The sequence below is a fragment of the Podarcis liolepis genome (genome assembly GCF_965112155.1).
Source record: "Podarcis liolepis genome assembly, chromosome: 1".
NCBI lineage: Eukaryota > Metazoa > Chordata > Lepidosauria > Squamata > Lacertidae > Podarcis > Podarcis liolepis.
Genome location: NC_139554.1, coordinates 117,432,460 through 117,454,694, shown reverse-complemented (window position 1 = coordinate 117,454,694; position 22,235 = coordinate 117,432,460). Strand labels below are relative to the sequence as shown.

General features: G+C 45.6%; 1 long non-coding RNA gene across 1 annotated transcript; it reads right to left on the bottom strand.

Annotated features, from left to right (window-relative positions):
• Positions 1-10,414: 10,414 nt before the first annotated feature.
• On the bottom strand, positions 10,415-22,015 carry LOC310691292. The gene is made up of 2 exons (XR_014518452.1): positions 21,670-22,015; positions 10,415-10,600 (listed from the first exon to the last, which is right to left on the bottom strand). It is a non-coding gene; the product is annotated as an uncharacterized lncRNA (long non-coding RNA).
• Between the last annotated feature and the right edge of the window lie 220 nt (positions 22,016-22,235).

Genomic DNA, 22,235 nt, shown 5'->3' with positions numbered 1-22,235 from the left:
GATTTGTTGCTGCTGGTTGGAAAATTTGTTCTTTCATTGTTTTTGTAATATGGAAAATAAGTCAAAACATTTTTTTAAAAAAATCCCTGAGGGTAGTGTAGAACTTGAGCAAATACAGTCAAACCTCGGTTCCCGAACGGCTCCATTTTGGAACGTTTCGGCTCCCGAATGCCAAAAACACAGAAATAAATGCTCTGGTTTTCGAACGTTTTTCAGAAGCCGAACGTCTGACACAGGTTCTGCTTGAGTGCAGGAAGCTCTTGCAACCAATTGGTTGTCGAACATTTTGGAAGCCGAACAGTCTTCCAGATCGGATTACGTTCAACAACCGAGGTTTGACTGTTGTGGAGAGCCCTGACCTTAAGCCACATAGGTCAATTCATCTTTCATAGCTCCTCCCTTTATATCAGGGTCAGCAAACTTTTTAAGGAGGGGGCCAGTTCACCACCCCTCAGACCTTGTGGTGGGCCGGACTGCATGCAAACACAACACACACACGGCAGAGGGGGCGTCTTCTCATCTCAGCCCCTCACCCTGATTTCCTACCTCCTCAGTCGCTCTGCTGGCATTGGGAGCCAGCGGTGGTGGCGGCGCCTCTCCTTTCAGGGCCAGCTTTCCCGGGCGCCAGGTGTGGGGCCAGCAGGTGTGCCAAGCTCCAGCTGAAGCCCCGCGACGCGCCCGTCACGATGCCCACAGCACAGCCATGGACGGAGAGGCGGGTGGCAGGCGGTGAGGCTTCGGATTGGCTGGCACCAATCAAAGCCCAGCTTCCTTCCTCCACAGGGCAGGGAGAAGCCAGGAGGGAGGAGGTGCTGCCGCGGTGGGGCGGGGGGAGGCACAAAAAAAGTTGCAAAAAAAATAATGGTGCAGCCTGAACGATCATGCCGATCCAAGCAGCGATTCCAGGACCATCCGTGGGCTGGATCCAGAGGGCAATTGGGCCAGATCCAGCCCGCGGGCCTTAGTTTGCCAACCCATGCTTTATATGTAAAGGTAAAGGGACCCCTGACCATTAGGTCCAGTCGTGGGGTTGCGGCACTCATCTCGCTTTATTGGCCGAGGGAACTGGCATACAGCTTCTGGGTCATGTGGCCAGCATGACTAAGCCGCTTCTGGCAAACCAGAACAGCGCACGGAAACGCCTTTTACCTTCCCGCCGGAGCGGTACCTATTTATCTACTTGCACTTTGACGTGCTTTTGAACTGCTAGGTGGGCAGGAGCAGGGACCGAGCAACGGGAGCTCACCCCGTCACGGGGATTCGAACCGCCGACCTTCTGATCGGCAGGTTCTCGGCTCAGTGGTTTAACCCACAGCGCCACCCGTGTCCCATGCTTTATATGTATATAACTTATATAACTGCATTCTGATATTGGCAACTTCCTAATGATCCCCAACGTGGAATTAGACTCCCCCAACCGCAGTTGAACACTGGGTCAGAGCTTTCATTGGGCTATGCACCCCAGCCTCAAGATCTGTGTGCCAAAGCTTAACATCAACTTTGAACATCTTTGAGTGTTGTTTTGTAATTAATGAGAATGGACTATGAAAGGCAATGCAACAATGTTATGATCTTCTTATCAGCTGAAGAACTCATTAGCTTGCTTTTCAGCGTGAGAGAACGAGAGCAAAGCGAGGCTTTGGGGATGCTGTAATGTGTAATAGTTTTCTCATTGATTGCTTTTCCTGCAACGCTCTACCTTGTCTGCGATCCGCATTCTGGCTTATTTCCATACACTGAAATGAATGTTCGCCATCACACAGCAAGAAATAAAAAGAAAAGGAAATACAACAATAAAACTCTGCAGTGAGCAAGCAGTACAGATTTTCATTCCAGCAGCAGTATTTGGCATCTGTACACCACGCAAACATAATTAAACTGTCAGTAGAAAAGTTATTAAACATGCTGTTTTCCACCAGTTCCCTGTATTTATCTTCTCAGTTGCAATTCAAACAGGTTAAAATGCTACTCTAAGTCTTTGTAATATAGCAGAAATTAACCGGGGATTATATATTACCAGAGAAATTGGGTTTATTTTGCACTGAGTATATTTAATCTTCCAGATGGTCGAAAGATGGATTTGTGCTTCCTACCAACCAAAATGAAGTAAGATTAGGGTAATAACCATTACGGATCACACTATACACTACAAAAAGCAGAATGTTAACCTGGTGCAATAGCCAAATTTCAATATGGAGAACATCAGTTCAATTTTTTGAATTCCCACTGCATCACCAGTGCTTGCTAAATACTGAATGAAAGTGTTTTGTTTTTGTTTTTTGCGTTGGCCCCTGCTGTTAGCAATTTCTGGTAGGTTAGCAGCAGGTAATGTCCTTCTATTTATGGTCCATTTTAAGGAATAAGTATGAAACAAAGGAAAGAAATCTATGTTGGTAAAGTCCAATACAATGGCTGGAATCACTAGCGGTATGTGTATGGTTGGACAAAAAGGGCTGTATCCAACAGTCTCTTTGCTTCAGTGGAAAGCACCTGAGTTTTGCTCATCTTTCCTACCTACTACCTTGGCCATTCTGTTCTGTAGGATGCTCCAGATGGGACTCATCCACCTGGGAAGGTAGCCCATGTAGGAAAACTCTGGTCCTAAACATCTGCTACCTTGCAGGATATCTTCAGGAGAAGAAAAGGCTAAGGAATAAATCCTACACAAATCCAGAGTGGAGTCCCTAAGATAGTTGGATGGTGGTTTGTACGCCTCCTTCCAGCAACTCCCGTTGGTGCCAAACGTATTGCTCTGTTTTCCTTTGGACCACATCAGTGAGGCTGAGAGGGGGGGTGTCTTTTTGTATGGGCAGCCCAGGACCTCCAGGCTGCCAGGTTGCCAGGAATTGGCTTCCCCCCCTGTGGCAGTAAACAAAGGACCAAATGAAAGGAATGTCTTACCAGCTAGAATCTTTAATAACCACAGAGAGAACAAATAACAAGTCTCCTATGAATGGTGGTCGCTCAGTTGCGGATATGCCTGGAAGCGAAAGGAAAGTCCAATGCTGTAAAGAAAAATATTGCATAGGAACCTGGAATGTAAGAACCATGAAGCTTGGTAAGTTGGATGTGGTCAAAAATGAGATGATGATGATGATAACAACAACAACAACAACAACAACAACAACAACAACAACAACAACAACTTTATTTATATCCCGCCCTCCTCAGCCGAAGCCGGGCTCAGAGCGGCTAACATCAAATGTATAATACATTAACATAAAATCAGACAATCAATTAAAATACATCCTCAAATCAGATCAGGATCAGAATAAAATCCAATCAGATGGCAACCCGCAGATTAGGGTTGGGGACCTTAAATGCTCACCAGGCCCAACTGTTTGTGCTGAACTTTTTTTTTTTTTTTTTATAAAATTTTTATTTGGTTTTCTGCTTTTATAAAGACAAAACATACACAAAAAAAAACAAAAGACAAAAACATGTATAAAATCAGCAAATCCCCATTTCATAACCTTGTTCCCTGACTTCCCCCCACCCCCCTCATGCATCCCAGTTTCAAGATTATGTCAGCAAGTTGATATTTCTCTTCTTAACAATCTTATTCATCTTGTTTCCTTTTTTATAATAAAAATTAATTTTCATAAGTTGGACTTAAGTTCTCTTCCATCGATTTTCATTTTATCTTAATTAAGAGTCATCTTAACCAAACCTAAAAGTCTTGAGAGTTTTTAAGAGTCTCTTCTTCCCTCCCTCCCATCCCCGGTTTTTGTCCCTTCCCAATAAAAATCCAAATTCGAAGTTCTCAGCCTGGGTTCCTCACGTCCGAGGCTTTCAAATCTATTTCCGTTCCTCTCCGCCTGTCCTGTTGGTAGTCCTTTATAGCAGTCGTCAGATCTGGGAAAAGTTCTTTCACCATCAAAGTATGTCCTCTTCCAACAAGAAGATTCAAAGGTAGCTGCTGAAGTATTTCCACAAAGTCTATCTCTTCCAAGTCTAAGTCCAAACGGAGGCCCCAATCATATTTCTTTATTTTAAATTCCTGTACTCCATTTTGTCTTGGGGCCTCCTCCTTCTTCTTCTGTATCTCTCGCAGACTTGTGGTGGATATGTTCCCAGCGTCTCCTTGCTTGTATTCCACAGATGTCAACTTTTGGTTGTTGCTTCCCAGGATTACTTCTTCTTTTTCTTGTTGTTTAGTCTCTTCCAGCTCTGTAGATATTGTTTCCCAATCAGCTGTGGATTCTTTCTCATTAAGGTCCTCAATACAAAGAGCAGAGTTGCCTGTTCCCAAGGTCATGGTCTCAAGTTGTTTGTTCATGGCCAAGCTCTGCTCCTGTAAGATTCCCACCAAATGAAACATCCTTTCGATTTCCACTAGTAACTTTCCTTCCACAGCCATTGTATCCATTGTAGTTTCACAGAGTTCCCCCTAGGGGGAATCTTGTTACTTATTTGCCTTTTCACCAACAATCCTTTAACTGATTATTATTACTTTGTTTCCAACAGTTTCAGCTCAATTATAACTCGTCTTAGTCCATAGGAATCTTAAATGGCAATTTCTCACTTTAAACCGCCCGTTTGGCAGCTTTGACAGCTGTCAAACTCCGCAGCTCTAACGCAGGCACAGAGGCAGGACGTTCCCGAGCCCGGGAGGGGGGGTTGTTTAAAACAAAAGGAAGGTTTCCAAAACTCCACTCTCCTGCACAAAATTTCCTTTAGTAAAATCTTGAAAGTTAGTGTCCTTTTTAACTCACCCCGCCAAGGGTAGGCTCTCCAGCTTATCTCTTGTGTCGTTGCTTAGATGGTCTGCAAGGGGGGGGGTGCGGACTTCCTTTTAGCACACCCCCCGGTCGTCTCCAATTGAAGGTAGAATTTTTATAAAGTCCCAATCCGTCTTACTCACGGGTGATTCTTTCAGTCCAAATTTTCAAGGAAGGAAGTCAGCGCTCTCCGGTCATGGCTCGCGGCTTCGCTCCACCGAGGTAGCGATCGACTCTCAGTGCCACGCCACCCCCGTATCCCCTCCGCAGCCTTTAAAAAGGCTCTTTGCGAATCAGGGGGGGCGCTTAAGGCACCCGCCGAGTCTTCAGTCCGCAGGCTTCCGCGCCTGCGGTTTTTAAGGGTCCCCGCGTCGCCGGCGCGGCAAAGACCCATCCTCAGTGGAGCCGATTCCCTCCGGAGCTCGGAGGGAATCCGCCATTTCCAGATCGCGTCAACCCGGAAGTCTGTTTGTGCTGAACTTATATGGGCCTGTGAGAAAAATTGAGAGGCCACTTTCATGCAAGTTCTTATGAAAGGGGAGAGGAAGTCAGACTGAACCCCCGACCAAAGGCCTGGCAGAACAGCTCCGTCTTGCAGGCCCTGGTCTCTTGTGACAAAGATGTCAAATCCCGCAGGGCCCTGGTCTCTTGTGACAGAGCGTTCCACCAGATCGGGGCCACAGCTGAAAACGCCCTGGCTCTAGTTGAGATGGCAAGAATAAATATTGACATCCTGGGCATCAGTGAACTAAAATGGGCGGGAATGGGCGAATTCAGTTCTGATGACCATCATATCTACTACTGTGGGCAAGAATCCTGTAAAAGAAATGGAGCGGCCCTCATAGTCAACAAAAGAGTGGTGAAAGCTGTACTGGGACAGCATCTTAAAAAACGGAGACATCACCTTGCCAACAAAGGTCCGTATAGTTAAAGCTATGGTTTTCCCAGTAGTGATGTATGGAAGTGAGAGCTGGACCATAAAGAAGGCTGATCGCCGAAGAATTGATGCTTTTGAATTATGGTGCTGGAGGAGACTCTTGAGAGTCATATGGACTGCAAGAAGATCAAACCTCTCCATTCTGAAGGAAATCAGCCCTGAGTTGAGCTGTTTGGAAGGACAGATCCTGAAGCTGAGGCTCCAATACTTTGGCCACCTCATGAGAAGAGAAGGCTCCCTGGAAAAGACCCTGATGTTGGGAAAGATTGAGGGCACAAGGAGAAGGGGACGACAGAGGACGGGATGGTTGGACAGTGTTCTCAAAGCTACCAGCATAGGTTTGACCAAACTGCGGGAGGCAGTGGACGACAGGAGTGCCTGGCGTGCTCTGGTCCATGGGGTCACGAAGAGTTGGACACAACTAAACAACAACAACAAATGGTGGTGATCCCAGTTAAGGCTTACACCCCCTCCGTTCCTATTAATCTACGCCACTCCTACGTCTGGTAATCTGAGTTTGTACCCTCTATGCTTTCTGTTCTGAGACTTTCTGAGCTCTCCTTGGGGAGGGTGGAGGAATGCTGTTCAACGACTGAATCTATTAACACTCTCTCTCCCAGTGTTTCTTCTTCTAGCTGTTCTCCATCCAGATTTTCCAGCTTCTGCCTTCTGCACTATGCCCCTCGGCAAACCACTGTTCCAAATCTATACTGCCTCACTGCTCCTGGGGAGATTCAGGATCAGGGGAAGGGGGTGGCTCCCACCATTTCTCCTCAGTGCAGCCCTCCTCAGCACGGTCCCTGACACATACGCACTGCCCAGGCTTCGCTGCTGTGGTTTGACTTCACCCCTAGAAGTCTCTTGAGACAGACAGCTACCAACAACAACAAGCTTGACCAAATCCCTTCCCTTCAATCCCCTTAAAGTTCTTTTTTCTTTAATTCCCAGAGACAGGAATAAAGCACATTAAATGTAGCTGAACAAATATCTAGCCATGTTGGCAGATACTGATTAGAAAACACTGAGCTAAGAGGAAACGGCAGGTTGAAGGGAGGACAGGTTGAAAAAGGCAAAGATGAAAGGTTAACCATAACCAACTGAATTGTGACAGTGAATATAAATAGTTTTTCCATCCTCTCTCTTAATATTTCTACAATATAATAAGCAACAATCCAATCATTAAACAAAGGTGCCCAAGCAGGTTATTCAAGCAACAAGAATGTACAAAGTTCATTTCAACTAAATGAAATAATACATTAGGCACTAGTGTAGAGACTTCTGGGATCGCAATATCTCTAATACCTGTCACGACTGGACTTAAGCGCCAGACTCACTTTTTTCTGCTTGTCTAGGCAGCAGTCCATTGTCATTTAATATTAACTCTAATTTATATATAAAATGCAAGGGACGCGGGTGGCGCTGTGGGTAAAACCTCAGTGCCTAGGACTTGCCGATCGTATGGTCGGTGGTTCGAATCCCCACGGCGGGGTGAGCTCCTGTCTTTCGGTCCCAGCTCCTGCCCACCTAACAGTTCGAAAGCACCCCTAAGTGCAAGTAGATAAATAGGTACCGCTTTATAGCGGGAAGGTAAACGGCGTTTCCGTGTGCTGCGCTGGTGCTGGCTCGCCAGAGCAGCTTCGTCACGCTGGCCACGTGACCCGGAAGTGTCTCCGGACAGTGCTGGCCCCCGGCCTCTTAAGTGAGATGGGCGCACAACCCTAGAGTCAGACATGACTGGCCCGTACGGGCAGGGGTACCTTTACCTTTATACAGTGGTACCTCGCAAGACGAATGCCTCGCAAGACGAAAAACGCGCAAGACGAAAGAGTTTTCTGTTTTTTTAGTCGTTCCGCAAGACGAATTTCCCTATGGGCTCGCTTCGCAAGACTTGCGAGTTTGTTTCCTTTTTCTTAAAGCCGCTAAGCCGCTAATAGCCGCTAAGCCGCTAAGCCGTTAATAGCCGCTAAGCCGCTAATAGCCGTGCTTCACAAGACGAAAAAACCGCAAGACGAAGAGACTCGTGGAACGGATTAATTTCGTCTTGCGAGGCACCACTGTATATAAAATACTATTTTCATTGCGTGTGCATATGAGCAGCATCCACTAGATGGCAAGCATCACCAAAGTTGCTTGTCAGCAATTTCCAGTTCTCTGAATCTGTGATTGCCAGACGGACAGTGATGCATCTTACAGTTCAAATATCGTTCTTGTGCTTATGTTGATCAGCTAAAAAAGTGTAGATTTAGTCAACACGTCCCATTAGAAGTAGCTTCCTGGATACTGCTTTTGTGCAATTCCTTTACCTGTCATTTCTGATGCTACCTGATTTACCAACCTTTTATCTCTGATTGAGCTATGGGAATACAAATTTGGTTGAAAAACTACATGCAAACCCAGAGCTTCCTGATAGCAAATGACACTGAGAAAATAAAGCGATTCCCATATGTAGCGCCATACAGTCCTACGTTGCCAACAGACAATCATTATGGGGTATTCTATTCCACTGAGCCTAGGGCTTGCCGATCAGAAGGTCGGCGGTTCGAATCCCCGCAACAAGGTGAATTCCCGTTGTTTGGTCCCTGCTCCTGCCCACCTAGCAGTTCGAAAGCACGTCAAAGTGCAAGTAGATAAATAGGTACTGCTCCTACGGGAAGGTAAACGGCATTTCCATGCACTGCTCTGGTTTCGCCAGAAGCGGCTTAGTCATGCTGGCCACATGACCCGGAAGTTGTCTGCGGACAAACGCCGGCTCCCTTGGCCTATAGAGTGAGATGAGCACTGCAACCCCAGAGTCGTCCACGACTGGACCTAAAGGTCAGGGGTACCTTTTCCTTTATTTAGCTCCATAGAGCTTTTATACTAAATACAAATTGAGATACTACCGGCCAGTGCTTTTTTCTTTAAAAATGTTTAGGGGCACTTTCATCTTCCTACTCATATTGAAATACTGCTCCTCAATGAGGCCAAACTTAGATTCACAAAATGTTTAGAGGGTATGTGCACCCCTGCGTACCCCCAGAAAAAAACACACTGCTACCAACTATCTACAATGCAAAACAAACAAACAAAAAAATGGACATACTTTAAAAGGGTTTAAACAGTTGCAGATGTTGACTATTTACAGTTTAGTAGCGCTGCAGAGAGCTTGCTGGGGAGACTATGCATAACAAGGAACTCAAAAATAACTTTAACAAGGTTTTAATAACAAAACAAAAACTCATTTTACACTAAAAATAACAACAACAGACATGACCCAACCACCAACCCATCCCCCAGGGTAAGGAGAGAGCTAGGTGCTGCTCCTTATATACTATACCCAAATGCTGACACAGCTTGATTAACACAACCTAGCAGCACCTGCTGTGTTTCACAGCTGTAAGACTGGGTCTCAGTGGCGTAGCGTGGGGGGTGCAGGGGGGCCGGCCGCACCGGGCGCAACATCTGGGGGTTAGGGGGCACAAATTATCGTATTTTTTGCACCATAACACTCACTTTTTTCCTCCTAAAAAGTAAGGGGAAATGTCTGTGCGTGTTATGGAAGGTATGCCTATGGGTGGCATGCCTACGGATTTTCCTCCTCTAAAAACTACGTTCGTGTTATGGTCGGGTGCGTGTTATAGAGCGAAAAATATGGTACTTGCCTTGCCCCGGGTGCTGACAACCCATGCTACGTCACTGCTGGGTCTCGTTATTTGCCCTGGCCCTTAAAGACATACACAACTTGTGAAACAATAATGAATCCTCACATTTTACAGTGACCATTCAACAGCAAGCACCATGTACAAAAATACTAGCATTTAAACACACCGTTTTAGTGACGGAAACGTACCGGTATGTTCTAGAAAAATTTGGGTTTGCTTTTGCAGCCCAACTCCCCAAGGGACTCGGTGTCCCTTAAGTTCATGTTTGGTCAGAGAAGAATGGATGAAGGCAGGATTCGGCGAAAAGCAAGGAAGATCTTTATTTTTCTGTTGCAGCAGAGTCGTCCCCCCACCCCCACTTGCAAGGAGGTGAGAGACCAAGAACAAAGCTGTGCAAGACCTTTTACAGACTTGAAATTGCTTAACCGCTTAATCAAAGACCACCCAAAAGGCATTATGTATTGGGGAATATTTCCTAAATTTTGAAGGGTGAAGGTTTGGTTTTCTGCGGAGTGTGTGTCTGCTATCTGTGTGCACCCTAAAATGTTACAACACATTAAAAAAACCCACAGAGAAGCAGTAGCCATGATGTTGACACAGATCTTCCTTTACATTTTTCATATTCATCCCCTCTGCCACTAACCCCCCCCCCCAAAAAAACCCACAAAACTTAATGTACAAAACTGTAATGGCCCCTATGCATTACAACCTGGTCAACTTTTAAGTCAAAAGCAACATGCTTGCAGAACAGAACAGCCGCTTTTACAAATGGGTTTCTGCTGAAATTGAAATTGTTCCCTTGTTAATCTCAGCCTTCCATTCCAGGCCAACAGGCTATTTTGGCTTTTATTAGATGCAGTAGAATCCAAAATAGAGGCTGAATAAAGTAATTGAATAGGAAGATAGTATAGTTTAGCCACCTCTCTCTCCCCCCTTTGCTTTTATTCTCTCCCTGGGGGAAAAGCTCTTATTATTCTTTATTCTCAATCCAGTTGTTCCTTTTGGCAATCATGTAAATCCTGGCAACCGTCTCACAGCAGAAGGAGAAGTCAAATCAGCAGGAAGTTTCTTATGAGAGCAACAGGCAGCCGCGGAAGAAGAAAACCCCCAAACAATCGCTCTCAAAAGTGTTGCATTTATTTATTTTTTTAACTCCTTAAGAGATAAAAGGGGCCCTTATTCACTGAAAACACTTAGATACTCTTGAGAATAGAGTGCCCTTGATAATTGGTTTCAGCAAAGCCGGTGCCTCTGGGGGAAAAAAAAGCCATCTCTTCATTTCAAGTTGTTCCATTTCAGATCTGCAAATAGAAGGAAATGGTTCTCTCTAGCGTCCTTTGTATTCTTCACACAAACGTTGACACCAGATTATGGGCAGGGATGACAATTAGGGTCCCTGGGTCAACAGCATCCTAAAGCAGGACGAGACACCTGCTGATGCCACAGGGTTGCCAACACCTGGCAGACAAAAGAAGTCTGGGACCTGGAGAAAAACCTTGCAGTAAGAGGGCAAAACCAAATGAGCGAAATGCTCCAGAAAAGGGCAAGGTGGGGAAGGAGATGGGGGCAGGGGGAGAGAGACTGGGAAGAGAAAGTGTGTAGACCATCAAGTAACTGGGAGACCACATCCCAAACCTAAAGCACCTGGGCACATCCTAAAGGTAAAGGTCCAGTTGTGGCAGACTCGGGGGTTGCGGTGCTCATCTTGCTTTATTGGCCGAGGGAGCCGGCGTACAGCTTCCGGGTCATGTGGCCAGCATGACTAAGCCGCTTCTGGCAAACCAGAGCAGCGCACGGAAACGCTGTTTACCTTCCCACCGGAGTGGTACCTATTTATCTTCTTGCACTTTGACGTGCTTTCAAACTGCTAGGTTGGCAGGAGCAGGGACCGAGCAACGGGAGCTCACCCCGTCACGGGGATTCGAACCACTGACCTTCTGATTGGCAAGTCCTAGGCTCTGTGGTTTAACCCACAGCACCTAGAGTGGCACAATTCTGTGTCCAGGGCAGCTGTCTGCCAGCTCCTTCTGGTACGAAGGCTGAGACCCTACCTGTCCGCGGACTGTCTCGCCAGAGTGGTGCATGCTCTGGTTATCTCCCACTTGGACTACTGCAATGCACTCTACGCTAACAACCAATGCGCTCTACGGCTAACAACCAATAATAAAACCAAGTTGATTAAAATACAATTTAAAAAACAAGATTAAAATACAACATTAAAACATTAAGATGCAGCCTCTTCAGAGGAGGAGAAAGGAAAAAAGAAAGGGGGGAGGGAATCGAATTGATTCTAAGCCAAAGGCCAGGTGGAACAACTCTGTCTTACAGGCCCTGCGGAAAGAAATCAGATCCTGCAGGGCCCTGGTCTCATGAGGCAGAGCGTTCCACCAGGCTGGAGCCAGAGTTGAAAAGGCCCTGGCTCTGGTTGAAGCTAATCTAACCTCCTTAGGGCCCGGGACCACTAGGGTGTTGCTATTTATGGACCTTAAGGTCCTCTGTGGGGCATACCAGGAGAGGTGGTCCCATAGGTACGAGGGTCCTAGGCCGTGAAGGGCTTTAAATGCAGTTCTGCCCTTGACACTGGATAACCTAGCCCTCATTAATAGGGGCACCCAGGACCATGCTGGGGTTGGGCAGCCAGATACACTGGCCTCAGAGGGCTAGGTTGGCTGGAGGGCACATCAAGGACCTGCCAGACTTATGCTGTTTTGAGTTTAGAACTTTATTCGAACAAGACTTCTGCTCCAGGCCTTAGACAAGCTCTGTAAGGGTCTGGGAGGCATCCAAAGGGGTGTCATTGTATTCCTAGGGCACAGAGATGGAGTGCATACCTCTGTAGTACACAGAAATTTAGGACGCATGCTATACTTATTGGCATTTTGACAGTTAATCGAGAATAATAAGGATTTTGCACATTTTCCATTTGGGCAGGCTGCAGCTGTTTTTCTGTGGGCAGTGCCAATTGTAACAGCAGCACTGCAACCACTGAGCAAGGCTGTTCCTCTTGCTACATCAGGGCTATAAGAAATGCATTCATTTGGCCCCCAAATTATCTGCTTCCAAACCTGCCCAAAATAGGTCAAGGTAAGATACGAGACTCTTAAACTTCACCTTTATGTTAAAACATGTCGTGAAGCCATTAATTACAGATGGCGTAAGGTCTGCATTTGATACCTATTTTGCAGCGATCATTATCATACAAATTAAACTAAGCCACTCTGGAGAAGTACTTATATTCTCTCAAATAAGACAAGGGAAAACTTACAGGTCAGTGTCGAAGTGGGGTAATTATTAGTTTAAAGATTTTATTTTAAAATGTAGATCTGGAGCATCTGACTTCAGTGATGAAATCGCAAGGCATGCAGTAGAACTTGAGTTTCAGCACATGATCTTATATTTAATTATGTCTTTGTAGTCAAGTAATAGACTCATACAGTTGGAAGGGTGGCGCTGTGCTCTAAACCACTGAGCCTCTTGGGCTTGCCAATCAGAAGGTCAGTGGTTCGAATCCCCACAATGGGGGTGAGCTCCCGTTGTTCTGTCCCAGCTCCTGCCAACCTAGCAGTTCGAAATTATGCCAGTGCAAGTAGATAAATAGGTACTGCTGCGGCGGGAAGGTAAACAGAAGCTCTGGTTTCTGTCACAGTGTTCCATTGCACCAGAAGCGGTTTAGTCCTGCTGGCTACATGACCCAGAAAGCTGTGGACAAACGCCGGCTCCCTCGGCCTGAAAGTGAGATGAGCGCTGCAACCCCATACAGTGGTACCTCGATTTAAGAACAGTCCTGTTTAAGAACGATTCAGTTTAAGATCTCTGCAAAACTGGAAGTAGTGTCCCAATTTTAGAACTTTACCTTGGTCTAAGAATGGAATCCGAACGGTGGAAGGGCATTGGCAGCAGGAGGTCTCAATAGGGAAAGTGTGCCTCGGTTTACGAACAGTTTCGGTTTAAGAATAGACTACAGGAATGGATTAAGTTCGTAAACCGAGGTAACACTATACTGGAGGTCCATTCTTAACCTGAAACTGTTCTTAACCTGAGGCACCACTTTAGCTAATGGGGCCTCCCACTACCGCCACACGATTTCTGTTCTCATCCTGAAGCAAAGTTCTTAACCCGAGGTACTATTTCTGGGTTAGTGGAGTCTGTAGCCTGAAGCGTCCGTAACCTGAAGCGTCTGTAACCCAAGATACCACTGTAGTTGCCTTTGACTGGACTTAACTGTCCAGGGGGCCTTTACCTGTTACCTACAAATGTCATCTAGTCCACCTCTCTGCTGGTGCAGGAAATCCACTGCATTGCTAGGAGATGGCCGTGATGATGAGCCTATGCTTAAGAAACTTCAAATGAATGAGAGTCTACTACCTCCTAAGGGAGTCTGTTTCATTGCCCAAATGCTTATCATATATTTTTTGCATAAAATGGGCAATAAAATAAGACATGTGTGATGGATTCGACCTGTTTTGTCTGGGATTTTCGAGAAGCTACCTTGCAAAACTGCAGATGGTAGTGTTGTCAAAATCCCCTTTCTTATCATTTCAACCATTTGGTTTGGGTCCTACAGATCTGCTCCTTCATCTAGGTGACTTCAAATATCTAAATATGGCTAATCATTTCCTCTTTCCACTTAAGTCCACTAAGGTCTCAGAACTTTGTTTTATTCTTGTTCCTGAAGGTCTTTTCCCCCCAGGTTTTAAAGCATTTTATTCACTTGTTTTGCAAATGTAGCAGATAAGCCAGTGGAATGTAAAATATCTCCCCTGTACTTATTTTCACACGTCTTCCTAATGTTGAAAAACAATATTTTGCATGTAGGTGTTCTGTGTCAATACAATTAGTTTGAACAATGAATAATAATAATAATTTATACCCCGCCCGTATAGCTGGGTTTCCGCAGCCTCTCTGTGTGGCTCCCAACAGAATATTAATAAAAAAGCAATAAACCACCAAACATTAAAAACTTCCCTAAATAGGGCTGCCTTCAGATAGTTGTTTATTTCCTTGACATCTGATGGAGGGCGTTCCACAGGGCGGGTGCCACTACCGAGAAGGCCCTCTGCCTGGTTCCCTATAACCTCACTTCTCGCAGTGAGGGAACTGCCAGAAGGCCCTCGGAGCTGGACCTCAGTGTCTGGGCTGAATGATGGGGGTGGAGATGCTCCTTCAAGTATACTGGGCCAAGGCCATTTAGGGCTTTAAAGGTCAGCAAAAACACTTTGAATTTTGCTCAGGAAAACTCCACTAGTTCAAGAGGCAACTTCTTTTCCACAGTGTTCAACTGGCTTCCTTTCGGAAGCCCAGAAGCAGGATAGGACCAGAATAGCCCTCTCCTGCTCATGATCCACATCAACAAGCATTCAGAGTCTCTGATCTTGGGAGCTTTGAAACTGCCAGCCTGCTTGCAATTTCTCCAGGCTGGCAGAAACGGGAGTGTTTTTGTTTTCTATTTAACAAATGCTGGAGATTTTCATTCACATTTCAATACTTAACTGGTCTCTTGGTATCCATTACAATATTGTCACCGACTGCTGGAACGCTACCAATGATTTGTTGTCAAAAACAGAAATTTCAAAAGCCTCTGGGATTAGTTGGGTCAGAAATTATGCACTGTGCTTCATTACCATATTACTGAAATTACATGCAGTCTAAACATTGTGTTTTTCCTCTTGATATATAATCACATCATGTTAAGATTTGATTCCAGAAGACTTAGCTAATTAGTTTTCATCATCTTCAGCTTATGTTTACGTTTCCTTGTAGCTGCTTGCAAGTCTCATGCCAGTATTTTTCAGCGGAGTTTGTCAAAAGTAGTTAACCCTGTCTTTGCTAGTTGTCTCGGGAGACTGTAGTGCTCTGGGTACATTCCACATACTGAAGCCTTTTTCATTTGGGAGGTGTTGCTATACTGGCAACGGCCGCTCATGAGCACGCAGTATGCAATACACTCCTGAATCTCTCTTGTTTATAATACCATTATGAGATACATGACTCTGCTAAGTGTAATAAAAAGAGTGTCTTAGGCCCTCGCCTTTCTCTATCACACAAAGTAAGGGATGGGGAACCCAGAGCTTCCTGATAGCAGATGACACAGAGAAGATAAAGTGATCCCCATATGTAGCGCCATACAGTCCTATGTTGCCAACATAGGACATGGGTGGCACTGTGGTCTAAACCACTGAGCCACTTGGGCCGGCCGATCGGAAGGTCGGCAGTTTGAATCCCCATGACGGAGAGAGCTCCCATTCATAGCTGTCAACGTTTCCCCCTTTTTAAGGGAAATTCCTTTATTCCAAATAGGATTCCTCGCAAGAAAAGGGAAAAGTTGACAGCTATGATCCCATTGCTCTGTCCCAGCTCCTGCCAATTTAGCAGTTCGAAAGCACACTGGTGCAAGTAGATAAATAGGTACCGCTGTGGTGGGAAGGTAAAGAGAGTTTCCATGCGCTCTGGTTTTCACCACGCTGTTCCATTGCACCAGAAGTTTAGTCATGCTGGCTACATGGACTACGGACAAACACTGGCTCCCTCGGCCTGAAAGCAAGATGAGCACCACAACCCCATAGTCGCCTTTGACTAGACTTAAACGTCCAGGGGTCCTTTACCTTTACTATTTAACACACAAGGTGGAGGTTGGTGGAACAGTCACCCCACCTTTTTTTTTTACTCAACTACATGCCTGCACATGTCTGAATACAGTTAATGCAAGTTAATAGTGTGAGAGATCTCCATTAACGTGCACAGGAGGAAATAATAGGTTGGATCCCAAGCGATGAGTAGGGCTGGAATGCAACCGCCAACAGCACGGACCCTGTTACCTCACGCATCCTTGCAAAAGGGACGAGACTCTCTCCTTGTCCACTCCCAGCCTCTTCTTTTCTCCTATGCAAGCTAATGGAGCAATTGCTCTGTCGATGAAGTTGCTTTGGAAGAAAGGAGAGTCTGCATCCTTGGAAATGGCTGGGGGAGAGATGCCTGCCCCCACCAAAAACCCTTGGAGTTGCGGGATCATAGGTACATAGGAATCTGCCTTATATTTAATCAGGCCAGTGTGTGTGTGTGTGTGTGTGTGTGTGTGTGTGTGTGTGTGTGTGTATGGACCCCTGACCATTAGCTCCAGTCGTGGCCGACTCTGGGGTTGTGGCGCTCATCTCGCTTTACTGGCCAAGGGAGCCGGTGTACAGCTTCTGGGTCATGTGGCCAGCATGGCTAAGCCACTTCTGGTGAACCAGAACAGCGCACGTAAATGCCATTTACCTTCCCACTGGAGCGGTACCTATTTATCTACTTGCACTCTGATGTGCTTTCAAACTGCTAGGTTTGGGGCAGGGACCGAGCAACGGGAGCTCACTCCGTCGCGGGGATTCGAACCGCCGACCTTCTGATCGGCAGGTCCTAGGCTCTGTGGTTTAACCCACAGTGCCACCCGCATCCCATATATACATAATTTTTATTAAATTTTATCATTTCCGTTTCAAAATACTCATTTAAACAACCTTAAATCAATGACTTCCCTTCTTCTCTTTTCCTTGGTTCATTTTGCATACCATACATCCCTGCCTATTTTACATGAACTAAACCGTTCAGTGTTCCATTATTACATCCATCAAAACTTATTTACACTGTTGAATTTTTCTTAATGCTACCAGCATTTTTAAATGAACACTATTTTCACCTATATATTCAGTAAACATTTTCCAGTCTTCTTTAAACGTACTTTCTTCTTGTTCTCTTGTTCTATATGTTAAATCTTCAAGCTGCGCGTATTCCGTCTGTTTAAGTTGCCATTCTTCTTTGGTTGGAACCTCACTCGTTTTCGATTTTTGGGCTAACAAAACACGGGCTGCCGTAGTAGCATACATAAATAGTCTCTTTTGACACCTGGGAATTTCCCTCTGAATTATCCCCAACAAAAAAGACTTTGGGTTTTTTTTTTGAAAAGTACTTTTAAAATATTTTTACCCAATTCATTATATATCATTTCCCAATACTCTTTTACCCTTTTGATCCATCTAGCTCAGGGGTCTGCAACCTTTAAGACAAAAAGAGCCACTTGGACCTGTTTCCAAAGAAAAAAAAACTGGGAGCCGCAAAACTCGTCATTATAAAAATAACTTTTTTGTCACTTTTATTATTATTTCTTTGTTTGACCCCTCAGAATTACTCCTCCTCATAGAAATAAACGTTAAATTAACAAGTTACCTTTGTGTGTGTGTGTGTTCTTCACTCCCCTTCAAAACAGTGACCAGCGTACATGCCCCTTACAATGTAGCGGGTGGGTGGGAAGGTGACGTCGGGACGGTGCGTGACTAACGCACGCACCGCACCCATGCGACGTCACAGCCAGTACAGCGCCCGCTAGTATCCCCTCGCTAGTATCCGCCCCGGAGCCGCGGCAAAGGTGTAAAAGAGCCACATGCGGCTCCGGAGCCACGGGTTGCAGACCCCTGATCTAGCTGAATAGACGTTTCCCCGCAGTCAAGTTCTGTAGGACTTCAGGGGAAAAAGACAGTGTCCAGAGTGCAAGCAAAAAGTCCAGGTCTATCTAGGGTTCAGATACCATGCTGAGATTAATCAAAAGTGGAAGAAGCAAAAACATGCAAACGCCTCATCATGGCTGTGCCAGAGGAGAGGGTGGGGGCACAGAACCCCAGGCCCATTTTTGTCATGATAAACTATGGCTTGTGACATGGGCTTAGCCAGGGGGATGCAGGCGGGCAGCTGCCCCCCCATCAAGTAAATTAATAAAAATTCTTAACAAAATAATAACAAGGAAGTCACGCATGGGTGGAGGGAAGACACAGGGCAAGAAATAAGAAATGGATAAATGTTGGTACATAATGAAATGTGAAAATGTGAATTTATGAATATTATGTGTTCTGTAGGTAGGTTGAGTTAGTGTAGCGAAATAAGCTGAGTCAGGAACACAAGTAAAAATCTGAGAGGTGGTTTAGTGAGTGATTTAGCAGAAGTTATAGGTCTGGATAGGCACCCCGTGGTTGTAATGGACCAATACTGTTTATGAAACCACACGCTTGTTAAACTGCAATAAATAAACAGAAGTTTATGTTCCAATTTAACCCTGACTGGACTCAGTAATGTACCAGGTAGGGCCTGGGTGGTGGCAGCGAGAAATAAAGTGGTGGCACAGGGATCAATAGACAGTGAAACGTCCGGGGACCCTGTGTGATCGCCACAGAAAAGTAATGTATGTAAAGATTCCATATACAGTGGTAACTCGGTTTAAGTACTTAATTCGTTTCAGAGGTCCGTTCTTAACCTGAAACTGTTCTTAACCCAAAGCATCACTTTAGCTAATGGGGCCTCCTGCTGCTGCCGTGCCGCAGGAGCACGATTTCTGTTCTTATCCTGAAGCAAAGTTCTTAACCTGAAGCACTATTTCTGGGTTAGCGGAGTATGTAACCTGAAGCGTATGTAACCTGAAGCGTATGTAACCCGAGATACCACTGTATGTATTGCAACATTAATAATAAATAAATAAATGGGGGGGATTTTTAACTAACTGACCAATTTCATTACAGATAACTTGGTTCTGCCCCCCCCCACAACATAAAGCCTGCCCCCCTAAAATAAATCTTGGCTGCGCCCATGATTTGTGATGTCTGAATGCAGTTGATGGCTGTAATTCTCTTCAACCTCTTCATTCACCCCACTGAGGTCATTGCAATGCCCCCCTCCTTAAAAGCTATTATATGGCATGCCATTTTATCATCAAATTCTCTAGTCCATATGTTCTTTCCTGGGGGGCAGGCATGTCCAACTGGTCGATCGCAACTGAAATATACTTGGAGTCGAGAGTGGATTTCATGCTCTTTATTCAGCTCATAGTGGTGAGGAGGAATGAAAGTTTCCCCAAAGTATCTGCTTTATATACATTATTTACACAATGGGCTGCACGTGATTGGCTAATTCCGGAACTCTCCTGTAGGCCAAACAGGTTGTGGATTCACTTCCACCTGGAGCTGGATTGGGTGGCTCCTGCAGACCAATCAGACTGCTGCATTTTGGATCCTATTGTTCTAGGACCAATCAGATTGCTGCATTTTGGATCCTATTGTTCTAGGACCAATCAGACTGCTGCATTTTGGATCCTATTCAACTCAGTACATAACAGCAATCTACTCTGGTCAATCGCGGGGCTAACCACTGATCAACAACTTTGGTCAATCGAGTGGGTAGATCCCTGCCAGTTTGTTAATAGTGGGAGTAGATCGCAGTCTGCCTTAGGAGATTTCCCCTTGCTTTCCCCCTTATTTTTGCCTACTATTCTAAGTACTTGACACAATTATATATTTAGAAATAAATGCACTTGACACACATATAAGTAGATGCTAGGCTTGAGCCCATGATATATAATTACAGTTTGCATCACTATCACGGAACGTATTATTAAAAGGAAAGTTATGACACTTTCAAATCCACATTAGCATATCAAAGAATGTGCTCTTAAATTGGAATGCGTGAAATAAGTTACATTTAACACACGCATATAAGGGACCTGCAGATTCTATCTATTCATGTAGTTTAGAAAGAGATTTGTCTGACCAATTTAAGATGTTCCCCTTGCATAATCCACTCGCAAGGCCCGTTGTCCCTTGACTTGTAGGGGAAATGTCTCATAGACATGATGGCATACAATGAAATAGGCTCTGGCTATTCCTGTCCACATAGGGACGCGGGTGGTGCTGTGGGTTAAACCACAGAGCCTAGGGCTTGCCGAAGAAAAGGTCGGCGGTTCGAATCCCCGCGACGGGGTGAGCTCCTGTTGCTCGGTCCCTGCTCCTGCCAACCTAGCAGTTCGAAAGCACGTCAAAGTGCAAGTAGATAAATAGGGGGGAAGGTAAACAGCGTTTCTGTGAGCTGCTCTGGTTCTCCAGAAGTGGCTTAGTCATGCTGGCCACATGACCCGGAAGCTGTACTCCGGCTCCCTCGGCCAATAAAGCAAGACGAGCACTGCAACCCCAGAGTCAGTCACGACTGGGCCTAATGGTCAGGGGTCCCTTTACCTTTACCTATTCCTGTCCACACTGCAGGGTGACAGAATTCACCCACCAGCACAATATGATGCAAATGAGTCATGCCATAGCATGCTTTGCAGACTCTCCTCATAAACCTCACAAACACACACAAACCTCACTTCATTTTCATCCTGCATAGTGAGAAAGCGGCTCTCTCATGTTAGGCAAGAAGGCTGCCGAAGCAAAGCGCTTTGTCACTACTTTGCCAGCCTGACTGACTTTTGCTATGGCCGTTGAAGAAGCATCTTCACTTCTTCCATAGCCACCACAGAAGGAAAGTAGATTGATGAAGTAGGAATGGTGAATTCGGGTTATGACAACCAACCACGACTGCTGGAAGAGTAGTGGAGGGAGCAGAATTAAGCCAGTTAGGGTGGGCAATGAGCTGGTGTGGGGCAGGGAATATGGTCTAGGGTGGGGGAAAGCCTCAGGTCCATGGGTGTAATGCGGCCATAAAAAAAATCAACGAGTGAGGAGCTAGCTAACCAGTAACTACAGCTAATCACCGGAGTTATCCATGTGCAGAATGGAATGTGTTTCAGGAGTTACAGTACAGTGGTACCTTGGGTTACATACGCTTCAGGTTACGGACGCTTCAGGTTACAGACGCCGCTAACCCAGAAATATTACCTCAGGTTAAGAACTTTGTTTTAGGTTGAGAACAGAAATCATTCTCTGGCGGCGCAGCAGCAGCAGGAGGCCCCATTAGCTAAAGTGGTGCTTCAGGTTAAGAACAGTTTCAGGTTAAGAACAGACCTCCGGAACGAATTAAATACTTAACCTGAGGTACCACTGTAAACTGCTAAGAAAGAAGTCTGAGGGCTAAAGAAATTTTAAAAAAAGTGTTTTAGGAGCTATGTGTTTGTGATCTACACTGTCCCGTGGCATCGCTTCCATGCTGGCCCAGGTCTGGAGACCTGTCTGCCGTGCTCCAATCATCATCTGCCACTCTCTGAGTGGTTATTTGGGGAGGCCTGATCTGTGGGAGAAGTCCATCTCTAGCTGCCCTGCTGTTCTTATTCCCCCTCCCCTCTATTATATACAGGTACAAGAGAGGCCCTTTTTGAGCAGACTGAGTAGGGTCATACTTGTAGAACATAATGACCGCTCCCCACATTAAATGGGGGGCGCCCTTTGTGTGGTTGCGTGTAGCCCCTGGACCCTATGCGGCCCCATTAGCACAGGCTTGGCTTCACCTTCCCCCAGGTGGGATACCTGAAGGTCTCCGCCTACCTCAGTCACTTGCCCAATCCCGCCTGGGGAAGCGTTGCCAAGGTGACCAGGCCAGGTAGGGGGAGGGACTATCTGCCCACGCAATAGAGGGAGGATCTTACCTGGGAATCCTCAGTTGGCTCCAGAGCTTTTGAGCAGACTGAGAAGGGTCATGCTTGTAGAACATAAAAACAGAAGACCATGCAGGATATTGGGGCAATAGCGCCCTCCCCTTTGTGATTCCCTGCAACTGGTATTCAGACTCTGCCCTGCATATTTTTCTTCCACGAACCACTTGATGTACGCTGCTGCGTGAAAAGAAAAGAAAACTAGGGTTGCCGTAGATTTGGAATTTCCCAGACATACACGGAATCAGTGTCCAGGTGGAAACCCGCACAAAAAAAAGTCAACCCATGTCGGCCATATTGTTTTTGCCAATTTTCCTGAAAAATAGCTCAAAAACGTTTTCTTTTTCTTGGCGAATTTGCCATTAAAAAAAAGCTCAACAATGTTTTAAAAACAACACAACAACACAACACCTCAACACAACTTTTCAAAATATGGCAACCCCAATAAAGTGTGTATGACTGGGGTATCTATTAAGCTGGAAGGTACCTTTCTTCTCATGCAACCGAGTGCAATATGCAAATGGTGAGAGAAAAATACATGACATTGGGGACTGAACCAA